At 48.3% G+C, this 20,817-nt stretch overlaps 1 protein-coding gene across 7 annotated transcripts in view; it reads right to left on the bottom strand.

The window, feature by feature from the left end:
- Positions 1-19,177, bottom strand: part of LOC138529799 (zinc finger protein Xfin-like) — a 241,714-nt gene extending 222,537 nt beyond the window's left edge. For 2 of the 7 annotated variants that reach the window (XM_069640862.1, XM_069640866.1), the window contains exons 1-2: positions 17,162-17,377; positions 12,947-13,080 (exon numbers count right to left, since the gene is read on the bottom strand). The gene's annotated coding sequence lies outside the window, so the exon portion shown is untranslated. Of the gene's footprint in view, positions 1-12,946; positions 13,081-17,153; positions 17,378-19,005 lie in introns of those variants that run through there. The other 5 variants (XM_069640861.1, XM_069640860.1, XM_069640865.1 and 2 more) reach the window with 5 other exon arrangements.
- Positions 19,178-20,817: the final 1,640 nt, after the last annotated feature.

The following is a 20,817-nucleotide window of genomic DNA, read 5'->3' as shown; positions in this document are numbered from 1 at the left end:
CTTGAAACCCCTCCCCCTCGACTTCTCACCAACCACTGCTGAACCTCTGAACCCAACACACCTCACCCTCAAGTCTCACGGACCAAACCGCAACATCCAAACACACACGCCCGTCCACTCCGACCGAAAACCTGCCTACTTCTCCGCTCGCCCACTCTTCCCATCGACCATCAATCACCCCACCCCTCTCGCTCTCCTATCTCCACCCTCTCCCCCCCTGCACCCATCTCTGCAGCTCCGACATCAACCTCTTCTACCGAAGTGAACTGCATCCTATTCAATGCCCGATCTGTAGCAAAAAACAGACACAGCATCTACCTCCTCGCCTCTGACAAACCTGACCTGGTCTTCCTCACCGAAACCTGGTTCTCTGATGACTTCGCCCCTATCGCCGATGAAGCCTTCCCCCTCCCTGACTACTCCCTCATCCCACTGAACTGTCCTTCTAGAGGAGGAGGAATAGCATTCGCCTACAAATCTCACTTCCACGCCTCAATCATCAACAACCAACCTTCCACCCCTTCATGCAAATCACTCCCAGTTAAACTATCACGTTCCCCTTCGTTCTCCCACAGCTTCCTAATAATTTACAGACCCCCTGGCTATGACAGACAATTCTCAAACAACCTCTGCGACTTGCCGCACTCCAACTAAACCATCCCAACCTCACCCTTCTGGGAGATTTCAACATACGGCTCGACATTCCCACCAACCCTATGACACACTCTCTTGTTGACGGCCTAGAGGCAATTAACCTCCAACCCCACACCAACGGCCCAACCCATCATAAAAGACACACTCTTGATGCCATCTTTAGCTCCCACAACCAGATACATCTAAACCCCTGAACCCCTATCATTTGGTCCGATCATTTCATTGTCTCTTTCACCATTCGCTCTCCCAACCTGCCTCCCGTACCCGAACATGAACCTCTGTCGATACGCAAATGCTGGAAGAAACTAATAATCCTTCCTGACCTAGCCGACGCACTCCTCCAATCTCCTCCTCCCCCCCACCTGCCTACTCAATAATCAACTGAACCCCAACGCCATGGACTCTTGGCTCAATACCTTGCCAACGCGACTCACACCCACTTGCAAACCATCAGCCCGCTGTGGCCACTTTCCTAAATGGTTCACACCTGAGCTGAAAACCAGTAAACAACTATACAAATACCTAGAACGCAAATGGTGGAAAGACAAAACTCTCCTGAGCAGATCCATCTTAGCCCAGCACCTCCATCAGTACAAGGCCGAAATCCGGAAAGCAAAAAAAGGCCATTACAACTTCCGAATTCTAAACTGTAAAAACCCCAGCAAAGAACTCCACAAAATCATCACCGGATTCACCAAACCATCATGCACCACCACCGTGCCAACCCCCTCTCAATCGCTGTGCGACTCACTCTTTCTCCACTTTTACACCACAGCTCTCGCCAGAACGAACGCCCTAACCAACAAAGTCGCGCTCTTATACCCTCCAGGCAACCCACCGTCCATACCATCCATCCCATCACCAGCGACCAGTAGCCAACCAACGTTCGACTCCTTTAGTCCAATATCAGCAGACCAATTTCTCAAACTCCTCTCCGCCCGCAAACCATCCGGTTCCCCGCTTGACCCCTTCCCGGCCACAACCCTTAAAGAAATGTTCACATCTACCTGCGCAGGAGAACACGCAAGAACCATCATAAATGACTCGCTTGCTTCCGGAATTTTTCCCGATGCATTCAAAACGGTGCACGTCAGGCCTCTATTATAAAAACCTTCCCTCAACCCTCTCGAGCCCAAAAACTACTGCCCCATCACAAACACAAGATTCCTTGCCAAACTCATGGACCGAACCGCCTACGCCCAACTAAATGCCTTTGTCGAAGCCAACAACCTCTTAGACCCTGCCCAATCAGGCTTCACAGCCCAACACAGAACTGAAACCACCCTAACCTCAATCTGGGATGACCTCAAAACCACGGCAGGATGCGCTGCATTAATCCTTCTCGACCTATCAGCCACCTTCGACACAATCAATCACTCAATCCTCCTTGATCGCCTTCACTCCCTAGGAATTTGTGGAACCGCTCTAAAGTGGATAGCTTCGTTCCTCAAAGATAGGTACCAAATAACCCTTCTCTCCTCCTATTCCTCCCAAGCACGACCAGTTGACACGGGAGTTCCACAAGAAGCATGCCTGTCTGCCCTCCTGTTCAATCTCTACCTGATCACCCTCCCACCAATAATTTGTTCACACAACTTCCTATGTTACAACTACGCCGATGGCACTCAACTAATCCTAAAACTCCAGAACTCAAAACCCAACTCCCAACCTGTCCTCGCTTCCTGCCTCCTCCACATAGAGAGCTGGACGACCAGAAACCACCTCTTGCTAAACCCTTCCAAAACAGAAATCATGGTATGTGGCAACTCTGAACTTCTTCCACACCCACTACCCTGGCCATCTGCCATGGGCAATTCACAGACTCCCTCGAAAACAGTAAAAAAAACCTTGGATGCACCCTTGACTCTGACCTAACACTCTCGCGTCAAGTCAACAACGTCTCGAAGTCCTGCCACTACCACCTTAAAACTCTAGACGCATCTTTCCATATCTCTCCTTTCCCAACAGACTCTCTGCGGTCCAAACAATTGTTGATATCAAGACTGGACTACGCTAACCCACTCTACCTTGGAATCCACGCTTACCAAATGAATAAACTACAAAGAGCACAAAATGCTGCAGCCAAACTGCTACTAGCACTCGGCCCGAGAGACCACATCTCCCCAGCCCTCAAAACTCTCCACTGACTTCCGGTGGCCCGAAGGGTAACCTTTAAAACCTTATGCCTTTCTCACCGAGCACTGCATAAAACCGGACCTCAATATCTTCAGGACAAGTTAAAACCCTATCAACCTCCACGTACTCTAAGATCTAGCTCAGCCGGCCCCCAGGTTAGGCGGATCGTCATTCTCAGCCTTGGCCCCCACGCTGTGGAACGCTCTCCCACCCCACATCCGCCTAACTGAAGATCTAATGTCTTTCCGCAAATTACTGAAAACTTGGCTCTTCCGCTAAAACCAACCCCGTACTGAAACTAACTCAAACTGAATAACAGCATCGCAAGTACACCAACCCAACAAACTACTAGATCCTAAATAACAATATGACAAATACCAGTACAACATTAAGATCCAAACGAGAAATCTACAACTAAAAACCACTAATGTAAACTAAAAGGACAAACAAAATAGAACAAAGAAATTTGATCAATGAAGTGAAATGGATTAAAATGAATAAATCGTACGAAAACAGTAATTGCTGATTAAATTAATAAAATAGGTCTAATGATCACAATGGACAAAATGAATGAAATGAATGAGAAGACGAGACAAGTGACACGGCCTGAACCAATAATGCATGATGATTGAACGAAGTGAGTACAGCGGACGAAATCGGTAGAATGGTTGAAGCGCGTGGAACAGATGAGTGCCCTGAGAGGATGAGTGTGGAGATTGGATGAGTGTGGAGATCCGAGGAGTATGAAGAGCAGAAGATTGTGTAGAGCGGAAGAGTGTGTAGAGCGGAAGTGTGTGTGGATGCTTACAGCGGACAATTGCCTATGTATGTATATATATTAGTATGTAGATCGGACGAGTGTGTAGATCGGATGAGAGTGTAGATCCGAAGAGTATGAAGAGCGGAAGAGTGTATAGTGCGGATGAGGGTGTAGAGCAGACGTATGCAGAGCGGACGATTGTGTATATATATTGGTGTGTAGACCTAATGAGTGTGTAGATAGGATTAGTGTGTAAATCAGATGAGTCTGTAGATCCGAGGAGTATGAAGAGCGGAAGAGTGTGTAGAGCGGACGACTGAATAGAGCGGACGGAGGTGTAGAGCAGATGACTGTATAGCGCTGATGAACATGTTGAGCAGATGAGCGTGCAGAAAGGACGAGTGCATAGAGCAGATGAGCGCGTGGAGCGGATGGGTGCGTGGAGCGGATGGGTAAACAGAACTGACGAGTGCGCCGAGCGGATGAATGCGCTCAGCAGATGGGTATCTAGAGCGGATGCGTGCCTAGGGCGGATGGGTGCTTATAGCAGACGAGTATGTAGAGCAGACGAATGTGTAAGAGCAGACGAATGTGTAAGAGCAGACGAATGTGTAAGAGCAGACGAATGTGTAAGAGCGGATGAATGTGTAAGAGCGGATGAATGTGTAAGAGCAGACGAATGTGTAAGAGCAGACGAATGTGTAAGAGCGGATGAATGCGCTCAGCAGATGGGTATCTAGAGCGGATGCGTGCCTAGGGCGGATGGGTGCTTATAGCAGACGAGTATATAGAGCGGACGAATGTGCAAGAGCAGACACATGTGTAAGAGCAGACACATGTGTAAGAGCAGACACATGTGTAAGAGCAGACGAATATGTAAGAGCGGATGAATGCGCTCAGCAGATGGGTATCTAGAGCGGATGAGTGCCTAGTGCGGATGGGTGCTTATAGCAGACGAGTGTGTGAGAGCAGACGAGTGTGTAAGAGCAGACGAGTGTGTAAGAGCGGATAGGTGCGTAAGAGCGGATAGGTGCGTAAGAGCGGATAGGTGCGTTGACCGGACGGATGCGTGGAAAGGATGAATGTGTGGCGCGGTCGAGGGTGCAGAGCGGACAAGGTTGCAAGAACGGGAGAATGTGCAAGAACAGAGGGATGTATAGAGTGGACGAGTGCGTAAAAGCAGAGTAGGGTGTAAGAGCGGATGAGTGACCAGAGCAGTTGAGTGCCCTGAGCGGATGGCTGTGCAGAACGGATGGCTGTGCAGAGCGGATGGGTGCATAGGGCGGGCGAGTGCGCAGTAAGAACAAGTGCTTGGAGCGGATGAATGCATCGAACGGACGAGCGCCTAGTGCGGATGAGTGCCTAGAACGGATGAATGCGTAGAACGGATGAACGCCTGAATGATGGAACAAGGTAGAACATGGATGGAATGAGTGATGTATGTGGAAAGAACAGATGTCGTATATGGTAGGAACGGGTGAAATATGTACATGGAACGGGTGAAGTATGTGGATGGTACGAGTGCATAAAAGGATGAACGCATAGAGCGGATGAACGCCGGATGGAACAGGGTAGAAAATGGACGGAATGGGTGATATATGTGGATAGAACAGATGTCGTATATAGTTGGAACGGGTGACGTATATGGATATAACGGGTGACGTATATGGATAGAACGGGTGACATATGTACATGGAACGGGTGAAGTATGTGGATGGTACGAATGAAGTATGTGGAAGGTACTGGTATAATATGGAAAGGTATGTGTAAAATATGTGGATGGTGTTCATAAATCATTGTGGAATACATCGACCGATCGGAGTACATGGAACAGATGAGAGTGCATGGAACGAATTGGAATGCGTGGAACGAATTGGTGAGCGTGGAACGGATTGGAGAGCGTGGAACAGCGTGGAACGGATTGGAGAGAGTGTGGAACGGATTGGAGCGCATAGAATTACACGACATACATGGAATGGTTTAGAGTGCGTAGAACGTTTGAAAGACCATGTAAATATCTCATCACCACGCTTACTCTCTCCTTACACCACCACTCAACTTGAACACAGAGATACTATGACACCATTCGGTATAGCTGTTCTCAGAACAACATCCGCCGCATACTCCACATCACTAACTAAACACTGCTGGTTACACACTCTCCAGCCAGGCGTTCTCCTCAAGCCTAACGCTGCCAGAATCGGTCTGGATAGTCCTGCCAGAACGGACACATACGCCTAATCTCCCAACCACCACACCTAATGCTAAGAAGCAGCTATTATACGAATGCCACACCAGCTGCACAAATATACGGTGCTCACACGCACCTTTGACTCTCTCTACTCACTTGAACTTCGGTTCCCGAGGGCGTTCAACCTACCAGCGCCTTGAGACTATACCAATGGTACACTATGCGCTATATAAATGCAAGATAACATAACATAACATACCCGCCCCGCCGCCCGCCCGAAGTGGAACATCTGCTGGGCGACCTGTGGCCCGCGGCGTACGATTGGGGGCTTACCCAGAACCCCGCTCCGGAGCGGGCGATGCTAGATCCCAGTGCTGGGCTGTCGCGGCAGTGCCGCCTCGAGCTGCCCTGACAGGTTGCTGAAATCCAGAGGCTGGGCCTTGAGGGACGGCGCTGCAGAGTGGCCCGGAGGGAACACCTGTGGCAAATCGGCGACCACTGGTGGAAGGTCGGAAGTGCAGGCGACGAACCTGAAGGACGGGCCATATTACGGAACCCAAGAGACCCGACGCCGCTCACTACAACTGCATTATTTAACAAGATAAGTGCACCTTGAACTCTGGCCCGCTCACCCGCTACCCATATATTATATTACCTGATACCACCTCCCAGCCTGACCGAGACGCAGAGGCAGCACGGGTGGGACCCAAGAGCGTGCGATCTGCCAGAACTGCTGGGCAGCCCCGACTTCTCATGTGACTGCGGGCGGTGCTGTGGGGGAGTTAGACAGACGAGTGTGGTGCACCTTGGCAGACAGCGCGCCGTGTGCTTAGCTTCGGCCCCTCATGTGGAAAGTCTGCCCAGCCTTAAGGTGACTTGCTGCTGCGACTGTTGCTGGCGCTCGCTAGGACCCCCCCCCCCTCTGATCGCCGCCAGACTGCTGTATATACCATGGAGACACATGGGACATCAGTGCGTTAACTACACGCAATCCAAACACTTTGAGCCCGCTGCGAACCAGGAGCACCTCTCTGGGGAGCGCTGCAAATGGGGCGGCCATTGCCCTGGTAACAAATGCCAGCGCCTGCAGCTGGTTGTGTTTTCCTTTGAGTAATAAGTGGTGCAGCAATACGTGAGAGGGCACAGTCCATTCTATGAGATTAGTGGGCTCCATATATTACGAACTGCATGGAGGACATGACAGCCAGCGAAACTATATGAATTTGAACACTCTGTACAATCCTGGGCGAGAAGATCCCTACACATGGGTGATACATCGTAGCCTCTGAACTGATCACACACATGTTCTGACCCTGTGCAGGCAAAGGCCACGTGCACCAAAACCCATTTGGCGTGTCCGGCATATTGTCCCATCCAACCTATCCGGGGAAGCAATGGGATCACACGCATTGACTCAAACCTTTCAAGGGTGCCTGTCCCGGCCGCTAGCTATAACTTACCTCTGGGCGATGCCAAGGGGGACTAACGCCAAGAAGAAGAAAACCGGTCCGATGGATTCCTTCACCCTGGTCAGCGTGCTGACTCCCCCACGACTTTATCCGAAAACACCAGATTCGACCACCTCCTCACCACTGTATAGAACGGCTTTATGTCAATTAACGTAAAACTAGATGATATCGTCGCTACCATTGGCTCACTCAAGGCCCGAGTAGACAAGCAAAGTGCAAGGATCACAGAGGATACCAACAAAGACTTGATTGACCAAAATACTCGTGATATTACTCTCTTGAAGGGAGAAATGACCAAACTACATGGCAAGTGCGACGACTTGGAATCCAGGTCTCGCCGCAACAACATCCGTATAGTGGAGACGATGCTGAAGACCCTGTTTGGAGACAACTCCTTTTCGGAACACTTTCTGGTAGAGAGAGCCCATCGCACACTGGCCCCTATGCCCAATCCGGGGCTCCTCCCCGCACCATCGTCGATAAATTACTAAACTACAGGGACAGAGATACGGCTCTTCGATTGGCGAGGGAGATGGGACCTCTCCGCCATGGCGTTCACAACATTCACATATACCCTGACTTTGCCGCAGGAGTGCAAGTGCAAAGGAAGTCGTATGACCCAGTCAAGAAACAACTCAGACTGAGAAAGGTTCCATATGCACTGATATTCCGGCGAAACTGCGCATATAGCATGGAGGCCTTGCACATTTCTTTGAACATCCAGCAGCGGCCATGGATTATATAGAAGTCACGATTCCACTTCTGCCGCAGGGAAGGGATCCAGATCAAAACAATCTCCTACAACCGGTCATGGACAGTAGAGGCCCTGGCGATTGAATGAATGTACGACAATATCCTTTTATAAGTTTTCTATAGGAGATATGGGTGTCTGGGTGGCACCAACCTAGGTTTATTGGTTGTTGCCGGATGAGCTGGGTTCAGTTTCGTTGGCCCTGGGCCGCAACGCACGCACCTCCGGAAAGTTCCACGAATTAATGAGAAGGGTTCATCATCATGTTGGGGTTGATGGTGCAAGTGGGGGTGGGGGTGGGGAAACGGAGAAGGTTACCCTTGGCACTTGCCCTAGAATTGTTGGGGATGTTAAAAGTTTAAAATCAGAGAGTTGTGTTACATCGGGCACCGCCGATTGGGCGAGCGCACATCGGTGCACAGAGAACAGAACTAAGATGATAGATGATTATGGCGCAGGTTGATGGGGGAGTGACGATCAAACTACTCTCCTGGAATGTCCGGGGGCTTAACAACCCTATCAAGGGCCTGAAAACTGCCACGTATGTGGCTAGGCACAATCCCCAGATCCTCCTTTTATAAGAAACACATGCTCTCAGACATGTTTGCACTAGTTTTCTCTCATGCTAGGGACCGCTACTACACAGAGTACTCGGCCCAGTCTAAGGGAGTGCTCACTTTGATTCACCCAAAACTAGGCTTCCGGTAACTCGACAGTAAAATAGATGCCCAAGGTAAAAATGCATTGGTCTGGGAGGAGGTGGCGGGTCGACAAATAGTAATAGTCAATACCTACGGACCGAATATCGATGATCCTGAATTTTACAGTGCTATACAAGATATGCTGGTCATAGCCGACGATGCGCTAGTAATATAAGGGGTGGGGGGAGACTTCAACACGATCCTTGACGTGTCCCTGTGCCGATCTTCGGTTGTCCCTCGAGCTCCCACAAGAGCTGCACTTACCCTAAAATAGATAATGCAACAAACGTCCATAATTGATATATGGCGGGCATTGCACCCACAGGAAAAACGGTTTACTTACCACTCGTCAGTGCATGACTCAGAGTTGCGTATCGACTACTGGCTCATAAGCTCAGCCCTTTCAGATGCAGTGTCCAACTGCGAGATTTATCCCTGTACCCTCTCAGACCACTCTCCAATATCCCTCACCCTTACCTTACGAGACACTGCACCACACTCCAAACGTTAGAGGTTGCCTCCCACCATACTCAGGGACCCCCTTGTATGTGAATCACTCCACACTGAAATAGAAGAATTCTTTGAATTAAATGAGGGGTCGGTAGATAATCACGCCACCCTATGGGAGACGTTCAAGGTATGGGTGCAGGGAGCCATTATGGCAAAATCTACTGGACTGTTGAAATCTGTCAGGAGGGAACGGAATATAGCGGAAGCAAAGTTGGAAATGCTTGAAATTGAATACATCACTAAACACAGTAAGGAGTCCCTCTCCGATATCCATGCAACACTGAACAAGTTCAACAAACTCGCAGATCGGGAAATCCTGTACATGACCACCCCAACCCGGGCCCGTAGATACAGGGAAAGCAATAAGCTGTTAAGCTTTCAGCTAATATGCTTAAAGCAGAGAGCCACCATAGCCCCATCACCAGCATCCATATGCCAAGTGGGATGATGGTGAACCGGGATCAGGACATCAATGCGACGTTCACCGAATTCTATAAAGCCCTTTATTCCAATCATGACATTAAATCCAAGGAGCAGATAACTAACTACTTATATGAGCTTGACCTCCCAACCCTGACCCCCGATACACGCATGGAACTAGATATTCCCATTACGTTACAGGAAATTATCAATGCAATAAAAGCATTCACCTCTGGCAGAACACCTGTTTTGGATGGTCTGGGAGCCGAGCTATACAAAGAATTCCAGGATAAACTGGCCCCATTATTACTGAGGGTTTGGGAGGAGGCAATGGATCGGGGTATACTCCCCGAATCTGTGCGCGAGCGGTTCTCCTTAAGCCCCGTTGCCCTGCACAAGACATGGCCTCTTACAGGCCCCTCTCCCTGATCAATACGGATGAAAAAATTTTGCTAAATTCCTCGCGACCAGACTCCTACCGTACATGCCCATCTTGCCCCACCCCGACCAAGCTGGCTTTATTCCCACTAGGTCCACGGCTTTAAATCTACGACGACTTTTTGGAGTAATGGAGTAAATAAACCCGAAGGCAACTGCTGCCATTGCGGCGCTAGATGCCGAAAAGGCCTTCTATTCCGTCTCCTGGTCTACCTATTCTTGGTGCTGGAACGGTTTGGTCTAGGCCAATACTTTAAGTGTGTCTGCTTTCTTTATACAGACTAACCACACCATGTCTCCTCCTATTTTGTTAAATAAGTGCACCCGACAAGGAAATCCCTTCTCCCCCATTTTGTTTGCACTCACTATAGAGCCCATGGCAGAATTCGCGTGGAAAAATCATGCACATAGAGGGCTCAGAATGACTGTACCCCCGCAGATAATATTTCTCTACCCTGACGACACCCTGTTATATATCCGTAACCTGGAAGAAAATATAGAACCTATCATGGCGGACATCCATGCGTTTTCCGAATATTCTGGGTATAAGATTAATGTTTCAAAATCTGAATTGTTCCCATTAACTCCCAGTACCAGAGATCTATCTGGCGTGAGTGGGTTTAAATGGTCCCCTACACATGTCCGCTATCTAGGAGTAATGGTATCTGGAGATAACAATACACTGCATACCGAAAACTATGGGCAACTACTGCAGAATCTGTCTACCAAATTACAACTGTGCTCTAAACTCCCTATTTCTTTACATGGGAGAGTGGCTCTTCTTAAAATGGTGGTCCTCCCCAAACTATTGTATTGCTTTGGCAACATTCCAGTCTGGCCTGGAAGAATCTTTTTTGCGAAACTTCAGACATTAGCTACCTCCTTTGTATGGGGCGGAAAGACGGCCAGACTGAAACGGTCCAAACTGGGGCGGTGCCATTCTCGAAGGGCGGCATTTCGGCACCCGACTTCAAGTTGTACTACTTAGAGTCGCAGGTACAATTCGCAAAACATTGGTTTGACCTCAGCGACACAGCCACACACATCCCTCTAGAGAAATATGCTGCCTACTCTGTTGATGTGCAGTCCGTCATCTTCGACCACAAACACAAGGATTCTTGCAAATGTGACCCTGTAAACACCACTACACATGCATGGTTCAAATTATATAAGAGGATTGCATTAATGACCCCATACGACCCGGAAATCCTGCTATGGAATTTCCCCAATATTGCACCCACATTTGACAAGGCATTGCAGAGATCATGGAACCCGAATAAACAATTTAAAATGTGTGATATGTTCCCAGGGGGTACATGCTGTGAACTGGGGGATTTTGTTGAGACAGTGGGTGATGGGCACCTCAAACATTTTCAGTTCCATCGAATTAAAGCCGCATTTGCCTCCAAATGGCCGACATTCCCTTTGGAGCCCCCTACTCACGAATGTATAAGGGCCATCATGGCAGTCGGAGGACAAAAAAAAAAAAGGGGGGTTTCAATGTTGTACAACCTGGTCCAGTCGCATTCTGGCTCATGTAACACCATCAAGTAAGTCTGGGAACATGACTTGGGAATTGAACTGGGTGAGACTCTTAAACTCCGATGTCAATTTACTAGAACTGTATCCATGAACTCAGGACTGAGACTAATTCAATTTAAAGGTGCTCAACCAACTCCACTATACCCCTGCAAAGTTGGTCAAATTTGTAGACGGCTGCACAGCGAAATGCCTAAAGTGTGACGCACCAAATGCAGACACATATCACATGTACTGGGCATGTCCCTTAGTGGCAGGATTCTGGGGGGGGGGTTGCAGAAGTCCTGGAAGACATCACAATGATTCCTGCATCCTCCTCTCCGTTGAAATACCTGTTTGGAGACATTGGTAAGGTGGCAGAGACCACCAGGCAATTGTTTAACATTGCATGTGTTATTGCAAAACGGTGCATCTTGAAATGCTGGAAGTCTGCTAGGGCACCCAAAAAAGAAGACTTCCTCAAAAACCTATCGATGGTGAATGAATGTGAGGAACAATTTGTGCTAACCGTAACATCAACCTGTCGTCCTAAAGATATTTGGACCCTATTCTGACTTTATCTATGTAACATGCTACCTGAGGAAGATACTACACCTTCGACATCACCCTAATTTGCTATGCTTATTGTGAAATGTGTAGATATATATCTTGCATCTAAATGATGTCTGTCGTACTGATGCGCTAACGGTTCTGCGGCTCTGCGGCTCTGGCCTGATGTGACACTCTGTGAAAAATAAAAGTAAAAAAAAAAAAAAAAAAAGGCAAAGGCTTCTTAACTATGTTATAGACCACAGGGGAGATGCCCTCTTCTTGCAGGAAACGCACCTAAATGCTGCTGAATCTGCCAAATTATGCAGAGGCTGGATGGGGTTGCTACTCACTCCCCGTTTCAGGGGAAATGTGGCATCTCTATTATCGTTCTCAAACAGATACCCCCTCATAATTCTGGATACTAAGACTGACAAAGAGGGCAGGTTTGCCATGATTCATGGAACGCTTTATCACCAACATTACTCTCTTAAATATCTATGCTCCTACTATGGACACTACTACTACCACCCCAGGCTTTTATTTTTTGTACACATACCCTTGCCACTTTTGCACCTTTTATGGGACATATGACGCTCATTGGTGGAGACCTTAATGTCATCCTATGCCTGACCCTGGATAGGCAGGGTGTGAAGAACATCAGGATACAACCGTCAACAACAACAAAAAAATCACTGACACTCCACTTGCTTATGAGGGATCTCCGGTTAGTGAACGCTTGGAGAACATACACGTTTTATACACACTGCCATCATAGCTACTCTAGTCTTGATTACTGGCTTCTCCCCTGTAACGTTATGCATATGGTTGAAGAATGCAAGATCTTACCGATGACAATGTCCGACCACGCACCAGTCCTCCTGCGACTACAAACTTCAGCGTGCCCCGTCCTAGCGCCTCAATTTGATGGCCCTCAAGCATCCTGATTTTGTGTAACATCTCAAGGATGGCGCAGAAGGGTTCTGGAAAGACAATGTTACCAATGAGTTCCTGGCCTTACGATGTTGGGACGCGTTCAAAGCCTACCTAAAGAGTCAGTGCATATCGCATTGAGCACAAACTTCGCACCTGGTAATCCCAAGAAAAGTTCTTACCGACAGACTGGAGACCGCTGAGCGAGAACACAAGTTCACACAGGGCCTGGCAGTTTATGCACAAATCACCCGCACTAGAGTCAAACAGACACCCATTACTACACTGCCCAGAAAGCCTTTACTAAATTGGCCCATACACTCTACAGTGAAGGGGACTGACGATTCTGTATGCTAGCATTGCCACTGCAGGTGCAAATCATTGAAACTGTTCGGGATATCAGTGGGACTCTTATGTGGGGATAGGATTATTAACCAACGGTTCGCAGAGTACTAAAGAGGTCTATACACTTAAGAATAGTGCGTCATTTTTCTGCGCCCACTTCGTCTCCCGACTGTTCTCCCGGCAGACGGGGACAAGTTCAATGCGCCCATTTATGACAATGAAGCCCTAGGGGCTATCATGGGTCTCGCCTCTGGGAAAGCATCAGGCCCAGCTGGCATACCAATAGATGTGTACAAGTTTATGAGTGATGGTATTGCCCCCAGAATGGGACAAATGTTCAAATAGGCGACTGAATCGGGAGATCCCCCTAAAACCCTGCTTACAGCAAATATTGTTGCATTTCCTAAGAAGGGTCGCGACCCAATACTATGCAGTGCATATCGACTGATCATTAATAAACTCTGACGCCAGAATACTGGTGAAATGTCTTGCGAAATGCCTAGAGTGGCTTGTGCTGGGCCTGGTACATTAGGACCAGACCGGCTTTATATTGCACTGCCATTCCTCTGACAATTTACATTGGCTATCACATGTCATTGGAACTCCCTCAGATCCGGCAGATATGGTCCTGTCGTTAGATGCTGAAAAAGCTTTCGACAAGGTACACTGGAACTACATGTTAGCCATCCTAGCCTTTCAGGATAATTGTTTGGATGATCCATCTCCTGTATGACGAGCCTCACACCACTGTTGTCACCAATGGCCATACATCTGAGCCCTTCCCACTACGCCCGGGCACGCAGGAAGGCTGCCCTTTATCGACCCAGCTCTATACACTGGTGATCGAACTAGTAGCCATGTAAGTTTGCACAGATACCGAAAGGACGGGTATTATGAAGGGGAATGTGGATTACAAAGTGCCCCTTTATGCGGACGATACATTAGTCATTGTTTGCACTCACTGTCTGACCCATCGCTGGCTATAGTGTTTACTCGGACAAATCAGAGATCATGCCCCTATGGCCAGACCTACCCTCGGACCCTGGTGGAGTTGCGCCATTCAGGTTACAATGCCAGTACATCAAATACATGGGGATAAAAGTGAATGCATGCCTCTCTGAACCAGTCGAACTGAATTATCCCCAGCTGATATGCAAAATAAACTCAGATCTTGACAAACGGCAGACGATACCACTTTCATTGAACTGCAGAATAAATGCTATTAAAAAGAACTCAATCCCAAAACGTATTTACCTATCCAATAGTAATCCAACAGCCCCGCTGAAGCACTTATTTGTTGATCTGGATAGATCCATGGCGAAATTTGTTTGGAAAGGCGTCAGAATACATGCATACTGCAGGCCTCTAAGGTTAAAGGTGGATTAGCACTTGCGTCATGGACAGCTTACTACCTTGCAGCACAAGTCTCCTGGGCTACACAATGGCTGAATACTAAGTACACTGCCAGTGGAGGGCTATCGATCTACAGTCGTTCTACCCATTCATACCACAGGAGGTTTTGGCTATACCGCCTAGATAGCTCCCAAAACGAATTAAATCCCATCCCATTACAGGGCCCACCATTACACAGTGGCATTGTCTGCTCACACTGACAGGTTCGGACATGCACAGCATGCCGCCTTGGATTAGTCTGAGGGCCTTACTCTCCTTCGGTTTTCCCACGAAGATACACAGCAGACAAACCTACACTCAGTGACAAGGCTTGAAATTGAGATTAGATAAGCAGGAGCTAAAAGCAGCCACTGGATATGCAGCATCAACCAGTGACTAGAAACCACCACTGTGGAACGAGGAGCTAGTACATAACGCTCCACACATCAAAGTTCCTCATAAAATGGAAACATAATTTTGTCCATTATTTATTACCTCTTATGCTTTAAATGTTGTGTAGACATGTCCAAATGCAAAGAGTTCAATTCACAAAGGTGTGTTTTGTTTGGCCATCAATTGGCCCAGCGAGCCACAAGTAGCTCCTGGTAGCTGTTGGTGCCAAACTAACCATATTTTTGGCTAAATAGCTCCCAGATCCCCTCAATTTGGAACCCTGCATTGAAGATCATGGATCTGTGTGAAGGTGCAAATATATTACCATTATCCGATACCAGAAATCTCTTGCCTCACCAATATGGACTGGATAGTCTATATGACTATACAGGCTACCAGACTCAAATGTACCACTGCTGAGTGAATCTAGGACCAGGGAACCGTTACCTTTCGAGACAGAATTCAGAGGCAATCTGTTGGAATTTCCCAGACTTGAATCATTCTATGACTTTCCCCTACCAAAACAATCTCAAAAGAAATTTGACATTGGTGAACATTTGGTCCGAGGACTCACACTCCTTTCTGCGCTGAAGACATCTATGATGGCTTTGCTACGATAAATTAGGTATCTCACAGTGTAAGATATGGAAATGCAATTTAAGATATTACAGAGGATACACTACACGCCTCCCAAACATCATTCTACAGGTCTTGCACAATCCCCCAACTGTTGGGGGCAACGTGGGGGAAGTTGGGTCCGTGGGTAACATCTTTTTGTCCTGTCCAGGCATACAACCATTTTGGGACTCTGCAGTTCCTCTGACACCCACTGCAATGATCTTTGGTCGTAATTCAGAGGAGTGGCATGATACCCTAACCCGCAAGCTTCTACACACTACATTATTCTCAGCACAGAAAGCCTTACTGTTAAATTGGAAAACAGAGAGCCCACCTGATAGGCTTGATTGTCCAAAATCTGTGAAGCTGAACTAGCCAGTATGAGATGACGGGCAACCCCAGCCATTGCTATCGGGTTTGGGGAAATGGTGGAGGCCTTTGTTTGAACATACCAACTTAGGGCAGCCCACAAACACACCGTCACTGTGGGCAGGAGGCATCACATATTCATAACACAGGGTTGGGCTCTCAAATTGGCTGGAAGAGGCTTGTAATCTACTACCTGTGGAACTTTCTAACGCCTTAAATATGCGATCTAAAAAATTAAAGAAAATAAAAAATATGCGATCTAAGACAAATGGTTACATGTATTAGTTATCCGGCTAGTTATTGCACTTGTAGAGGGGTGGGTTTGTTGGGGGGGGGAGGGATGATTTGTGATGCAACATGCACCAAATGTTTGTATATGATCGATAATCTATGCAAACGCAGACATTTGCTCTGTTTCAGTTCTTGACATTTTAATAAAAAGATTACATTAAAAAAAGTGAAGCAAAATATGGGTTACCAAGAAAGAGAAAACAGGAGAAGACAAACAGCTGTTACACCTATCAAGCAGCAGCTAATAAGGAAAAGGTCAAGGGAGTGTAAAGAAAAGGAGAGTGAAAAAGAAAGTCCAACAACAAATAACTAGAACGTCACGGAAACAAATGGAAACACGGGGAGGGGTGTGTACAGACCAGTCCATTAGTTTGCCCATGCATTGGGTTCGGGTCTGTTTTTTAACTGAGATTCCCTACGTGTAATCCAGCATTATCACGGCTCGAACAAAAGATATATAGAAAACGGAAGGGCAAGTAAGGAAAACAGATGGCATTGGTGCAGACAGGAAAGAGTGGGTAGGAGGTCGAAAGAGAACTTATGAAAAGCAGGGATGGCTGTCTGATCAGAAGGGACAAGCAGATCGAATGCAAGCATAACAAGCCACATGGGTCGTGGGGTGTGATTTAGGTGGGGCCGGATTTAAGAGGTGTCTTGGGTGACAGGTAGTTAGTTGGACAGTGGCAGCTGCGCGACAGATGTCCTGGCCTCTTACCCACTCACCCTCGCCTTGGTGATGCCCGAATGCTGGGAGGCGGGGCACCCTCCACAGGCGTGTATAAGCACCCAGGGGTGGCGGTCGCGCCCGCCTCAGCCGCACGGAGGTTCGGGGGCAGCGGCTAAAGAGGTGGCCGGGCCTCCGCCATGGTGTGGATCCTGCAGTAGAGGCTCCTCCATAGGACTCTACGGGAGGAGGCAGGAGGGAGAACGGGGGAGGAGGCGGGAGCTTGGCCTTGTACGGTGGCCCCGCTGGCCCAAGCCAAGGCAGCATGGCCGCCGATGAGGGAGGAGGTAGGGGGCGTAGAGAACAGTGGTTTACAATAACAATAAGTTAAAAGTTATTTACTTGCACATCTAGGCTTAAGTCTTATTCACGTTAACAGCAGCCACCCGTATAACACGTTTTTACACGCTTGTTTCCAGTTAACAAAGGAAAGATGGGTACGGAACACCATACATCTTATTTTAGGAGGAAGATTCACGATTTATTAGACACAACATAGTTGCTATTTTTTCAGATTATTGCGTCCCTTCTGCTAACATGTCCTTCAGCCGAATGCAGGTCAATGAGTAAATTAATTTCTCCTTCTTTCGGCCCCAAAATCTCGCTGCTGCTGGAGCGAAAAGGTTACGAAATGAAAACGCTTTCTTCACAGCTTAGAAACGCTGCCTCTTAGCATTCTTCTCCCGCAGTCCCGTCTACTACTTTGCACACTGCTTATTAGAATATCTACATAGTGAATGTGCCTGTGTCACAGTGAGACATGCCAGGCTAGGTACACAGTGAATGTGCATGTGTCACAGTGAGACAAGCCAGGCCTCCAGATTTAGTCACGAGACTGCTGATGTTTTAAATTAAAAATTTTGATTTTTTTTTTTACTATCTCCCGCCAAAAATAATTTGTGATCCAATGGGAGAATTGAATTCTCCCGCTTTCTGTAGCAGAATGCCCGCCCCCGCCCACAAGGGCTGCAAAATGTTGCCATGTAATGGTTACAGAAGCCATGACGCCAAGTGTCAGTACTCAAACAAGGCACGCAAGGAGCCCCACACATTCTGACGGGCATTGTGGTGCGGATTGCTGTGCCTCAGGATTCCTGCAGCCAGTGCCTCGTTTGTAAAAAGATACGTGCCAGGGCCAAAAATATTTTCTAGCATGCTTGTGACACTGCGGGCGGGCAGTTCCCCAGCAATTGCTGCCACCACCCACTGTAGCTCCCCACAGTGTCGACACATTTAGGATTAAACTACTGCTCGCCCCTTCTCATTGGGGGTCGATGGGTGCTCTGGCTATCATTATTTCATAATCAGTCTGAGACAATAAGTGCCAGGCACTTATTGTCTCAGAGTTAAGTGGCAGGGCTGTGCCCTGGCAAACACCCATAAATTAAGCACTGCCTGCAGCAGACCCAATCTTCTTGGGCTTGCCATTTGGCCCAATAATTCATGCACCTTTCTCATCTTTATTCCTAAAGAAGTAATATTCAGTTATTACTGCTTGCTCATTATTGCTTCGGCCCATGGATGGCCTAGGTGGCAGTGCAGGCCTTTAGGACAGAAGGAGACCAGAAGACACGGTCTGGTTGCAAGGCACATCCCAGCTCTGATCTGATCTCCGATACCCGGGTCATGTCCTTTTATTCGCGCCCCCGCCCGTTTGCTGTGACATGACGTGTTGGGAGTGCTTTGGGGCAGGGTACAACCTGGGACATAACATCCTTTTTTCTTTTCTAACTAACAAAACCAAGTTAACTGAGGCTATCTACATGAGGCGTAAAATGCTTTCTTTCACAAACTGGTGTCTCTAAGTTTCACTGGTGGGAACAGCGCTGCTCGCAAAGCGTACCTTTCGTGGTGTCGGGCTGACCTCTGCGGGGGTTCCTTCATCTTCTGGGAGATGCTGTTCTGCTACTCTTTCCAATTCCTCTTGGAGGGGTGCTTCTTCCTTTTGTGCAAAGTCTCAATGGCATTCGGGTCATCCACCTTCGTCCCTCAGGTCCGTCCTCGCTGCCGCCCCAGGTGTTTCTGACCATACTTGTCCCTGTAGCTTCTTGAACCATAACGAGTTCCTGGAGATGAGGTCTGGTGTGGTGTCTGTAACTTTAAGGAGACACACGTGACATAGTGACATAACTCCGCCACGTGTGGGTTAATAAAAGGGGACACGTACCACGCGTGCGCCAGTGGAGCCCGAACATAGAGCAGCTCGTCCTGTGTGCTCTGCTTGCTGGGGGGCGGTCTCACGGGGTGCCGGATGACCACAGCACAACACAACATTGGCGACGAAGTCGCTCTGCTGAATGAATCCGCGGGACCAGTGCGGCAGTGATTTTTGTGCGCAGCTCATTAGCATCGTGCCGCGGGGTCAGCGATCATAACGTGAACAGCCGCCATTTTGTCAAACACGTGGTGACGTTTTCAACTGGGGCATTTTTGATCACCTACACGAAAGCATTATATTTTCTGGACCTCCACTCATTGGATGATAAGGTGAGGGGAAGGAAGGGCCTTGTAAGAAAAACTTTTTTTTTTCTACTTCGTTTTTCAAGGCGATCAGTGGACTGGGAAGGGCACAGTGACTGGTTTGGTATTGAACTCTGTGTGGAGTGTGGCTTGTCAGCACGCTCAATGTTTGTGTGGAGGATCCTTGCATAGTCAGGGCCAGTGGGAGTATACGTTCCACGCCAGCAGGGGGCACTAACACTGATGCCCGAATTTGATGTTTCTGGGACCCCATCGAGCCTAGGGCCAAAGTGGAAACTATGGATTGACCGTCTGGACATGTATTTCAGGGCCACAGGTGAGACGGATGACGAGTGCAAGGTGGCCACATTACTGTACTATGCAGGCCCGGCAGTTCATCAATTTTTCAGGCCCTGCATCTAGTCAACGACTCTTATGTGGATGCCAAGAATGCCTTGCATGAACACTTTATGCCCCTTGCCAACGCGGACTATGAGTGTTTCATAATGTGCAATGCAAACGAAAAGGACGATGAATCCCTGGACACATTTTATGGCCGCCTCCGGTGCATGGCAGTCTTGTGTGTTTGGGAAAACGAACAGTCCATGGTCAGGAACCAGTTTATACAGGGCTGTTCGTCTGGGAAGCTCATACATCAGGTGCTGCGTGAACCTGGCCTCACGTTACCTCACATTTTGGAGCTGGGTCGTTCATCTAGTCGGTCAAGTGGCACAGCGAGCGCTCGCTTTGACATCGGTGCAGAGTCTGCTAACGCAGGTTCGAATCCCGGCGGGGCCAAACACAGCCTTTCATCCTTCCGAGGTCGATAAATGAGCACCACGCACCGTGGGTAATAATAAGCAGCGCTCAGATACCTGAGGGTTCGTAGCACTATATAAATGCCAAATTATTATTATTATTATTATTATTATGAGGTGGTAGAAGTAAGGGTGTAGAAAATGGACATGCTATTCGGCCAGAGAAGGCGGAGGAGGTGTGTGCCGCTGGCAAGGACAAGGTTGGAGAGGTGCGCATCCGCCGACAAGTGTCCCACGCGACAGAGGGGTCAGATCATCTGAGTTATGCCTGAAATGTGGGTACGACCTCCCGCATCCTGTGGAATGTCACGCACAAGGGAAGGCGTGTGGAAGGTGCAGAGCAATGGACCACTATGCATGCATGTGCAGGGCACCAG

Source organism: Ambystoma mexicanum, chromosome 1q (genome assembly GCF_040938575.1).
Source record: "Ambystoma mexicanum isolate Mex_15411 chromosome 1q, UKY_AmexF1_1, whole genome shotgun sequence".
In the NCBI taxonomy this organism is placed as follows: Eukaryota; Metazoa; Chordata; class Amphibia; order Caudata; family Ambystomatidae; genus Ambystoma; species Ambystoma mexicanum.
The sequence above is the reverse complement of the archived record's forward strand: the minus strand, read 5'-3'. Positions and strand labels throughout refer to the sequence as shown.